The sequence below is a fragment of the Sinocyclocheilus anshuiensis genome, unplaced genomic scaffold, assembly GCF_001515605.1.
Source record: "Sinocyclocheilus anshuiensis isolate Anshui unplaced genomic scaffold, SAMN03320099.WGS_v1.1 scaffold1289, whole genome shotgun sequence".
Lineage (NCBI taxonomy): Eukaryota > Metazoa > Chordata > Actinopteri > Cypriniformes > Cyprinidae > Sinocyclocheilus > Sinocyclocheilus anshuiensis.
In genome coordinates this window covers 19,747-22,782 of record NW_015549731.1, presented here as the reverse complement: position 1 = coordinate 22,782, position 3,036 = coordinate 19,747, and the positions used below count along the sequence as shown (strand labels likewise).

Here is a 3,036-nt window from a genome sequence, read left to right as displayed (position 1 = left end):
ACCCGTTGTGCTTTTCCGCCGTCTCCCAGTGGGAGTGTAATATCGTGGCTTCTGCGCGCTGACACGCGCACCTGGAAGTGCCGCTATGCTGCTCGCAGCACTGCACCAATTATAGCGCAACATCTCGCTCTGCCGTTCCCATAGTAGCGCCGTGCTCCTGTTCCCCTGGAACGAATGAACCGTGGGGGAGCGAATAGCTTATCAACCATCGCCCTGGTTACTGCGCTCTCTCTACACGCGCCCTGTCGCTTGAGTGAGAGGCCAGAGCAAGCGCCCTAGCTGCAAATGTGTGTGTGTTTTGGACAGCGCTGCAGACGTGAGCACAAAAGGGTCTGGGTTATGTTGATAAGACTGAAGGAGCCTTTGCAGCGTCCCTCAGCCACTCTGTGATCGTGGGCCATCATTTCATACGTGCACACGCACCCTAAATTGCATGCTAACGAATCTGATTTGCTCGGATATAAAGATTCGACGTCGCATGTGGGGCAGGGCGGTGTTCAAATCGTTTCTGATGGCCGTGCACCTGGAGGAGAACAAAACACGCTCGGCCCCTTCTCTACGCAACCCCCACACACTGCGTTTGCTCTCCCCATGCGGCCCACTGGCTCGCTCGCTCGCTCTCATCGGATTGATGGCCACGAGGAGTGAGACAGACAGATGCGGCCTGCAGAGAGAGAGAGAGAGAGAGAGAGAGAGAGAGAGAGAGAGAGAGAGAGAGAGAGAGAGAGAGAGAGAGAGAGAGAGAGAGAGAGAGAGAGAGAGAGAGAGAGAGAGAGAGAGAGAGAGAGAGAGAGAGAGAGAGAGAGAGAGAGAGAGAGGAGGCAAGAGAGAGAGGGAGAGAGAGAGAGAGAGAGAGAGAGAGAGAGAGAGAGAGAGAGAAAAGAAGCTTTCACACTCTCATTCACTCCTACACTATGGACAAAAATATCACGCTCAGTTCACTGGTTTAACCCACCCACAACAAACACAAACAAACAAACACACATACACTCACTCTCACTCTTGCACAAGGTTCAGTCAGAGGAAAATTATGAGTGCTCATTGATTTCACCTCACATGACTTACTCTGTCCATGACTTTCTTTGTGAACCATCAAATAAGCATGTTTTAAAGAGCTTAACATCATACAAGTATAATAATTGTTCATTTACAGTGGTTGTCACCATGCAAATGCTATAGAATATGACATTTCAACAACAACTATAGAAATGTTTGGTTTGCACCTTGGTTTATTAAATTGAGGACTGCCAAGACCTCAGAATGGTTGGCTTTGGACACAAATACATGCATTCATTTACGCAGACCGATAAATTTGGCCCCATATGGCATGGAAATGGCGTGCTGTTGGATTTTGTCTTGAAATAATTTTGGTACTGTGCATTTCACTCAATCTAGATCAGTATTTAAACTGGGGCGAACCTGTTCAGTAGGATTTCAGCATGAAGAAGAAGAAAAAAACAACAACATTAAAATGACAATTACAGCTAAAAGAAAGTCACTTATCCAACATGGTGTCCGTGTTATGTGGATGGCCTTAAGCCCCTTTCACATGAATAGCATCAAGGATTCGATCCATGTCTCAACACAAGCGTCTTATGCTTTGACGCTTACATGAAAAGATACCATTACAGAAAGGTGATTTTACACGGTTGCTGGGAAGAAAGAAACCAGAGAACCATTCACAATGAAAATGAAAGAGCTCACATGTGTGTGAGCTTAAAACAGAAAGAAAATCGCTTGTCAAACTAGAGTTCTTGAAACTTTTCGCAAAATGCTTTAGATAGAAGTTGTGTCGTACAACTCAATGTGTGGCAATAGTGAATTGTCTGGTAATCCTTGTCTATATTATGAAATCTAAACAACAAATGGGGTTAAAGTTGAAACTTTGAGTTTCATAGATTGAAGCTTGCCACTTCACACTAGAGTTCAATGGCGTAAACCATGTGAAAAGGACTTAAAGGAATACTGGAACTCAGGTCTTGGGGTAATTCAGCAATAAAACATCCTAATCATAGAAATATTATCATAACACATCAATAATTTCCTGAATTTTGGAGGCCCAGGTCTGCTAAGGACCATGTCTTCCATTTGACCAATCCCATAAGGCTACAAGAAAAAGGAGGCAAGTCCTACGCATAGCTGTTACACAAATACACCATCATCTGGTCTACATAGTGTAGTTCCATCAGCTTCACCTTCCCTCCAATCCCAGCAGGCCTACAGCATTTAAAAACAAACAACCAGAACGACAAACCCAAAAGGACCTTTCAAGCATGTTTGAAGTAAGGGATGCTACATTGGAGCGTTTTTCACGGTCGTCTTCGTATCAAATATTGAGCAAATTGAACACTGAATGACAAATCAAAAAACAAACAAAAAAAATCGTAACATTGAGGCAGTCAGTAAGAACCACTGTGCTAAATTACAATAGTGCTCCTTAATTATCACAAGCTTTAAAACAGAGCCTTGGGATTACATTCTCTAAACGAAATTACGGCATTTCTCCACACATGGACAAACAAAACCACTAAACACACAAATAAAAATGATTGTCCGTTTTCCATTTGGCGGCAAATAGTTCCAGAGCATCCAATAAAGGGCAAGATTCCGAAGTAGAACTCAGATGGTTCCGAAATGGAACACAGGAAAAAAGAAAAACGGAATGACATTCCGCCATTCACTGTTTATTTTTGGTTCAGGACATGTTCATTCTCAAATAGTGCTTTCATTCTGCTCTTCGTTTGTTTTAGTTGTTTGTTTGCACCCAGTGTTTACAAGCCCCACAGCTTTCCGAGTGGGAGTGGCGTCACCGTCCATCGGGAGTCCTTCATTATGGGATGGAAGTCATGGGGGGAGGGTCCAGCTGCCCTACGGAAACCATCGGAAAGGAGCTCCGGTTGGCAGCATCACCTTCTTGGAAAGACAGAGGAAGGAAACAAGGAAAGAAAACAACGTGAGTCATTGATAATTCGACATAAACACCAACAGTGGAGCAACAAGGAAATGGGAAATGTCTCATTAAACTGGACTCTCGAC

The 3,036-nt window shown here is 44.1% G+C and overlaps 1 long non-coding RNA gene across 1 annotated transcript in view; it reads left to right on the top strand.

The window, feature by feature from the left end:
* The window catches only part of LOC107660785 (uncharacterized), a 3,863-nt gene extending 1,236 nt beyond the window's left edge, over positions 1-2,627 (top strand). Inside the window, exon 2 of the long non-coding RNA XR_001631043.1 lies at positions 1,492-2,627. This is a non-coding gene — a long non-coding RNA (uncharacterized LOC107660785). The remainder of the gene's footprint in view (positions 1-1,491) is intronic.
* The last annotated feature ends 409 nt before the right edge of the window (positions 2,628-3,036 follow it).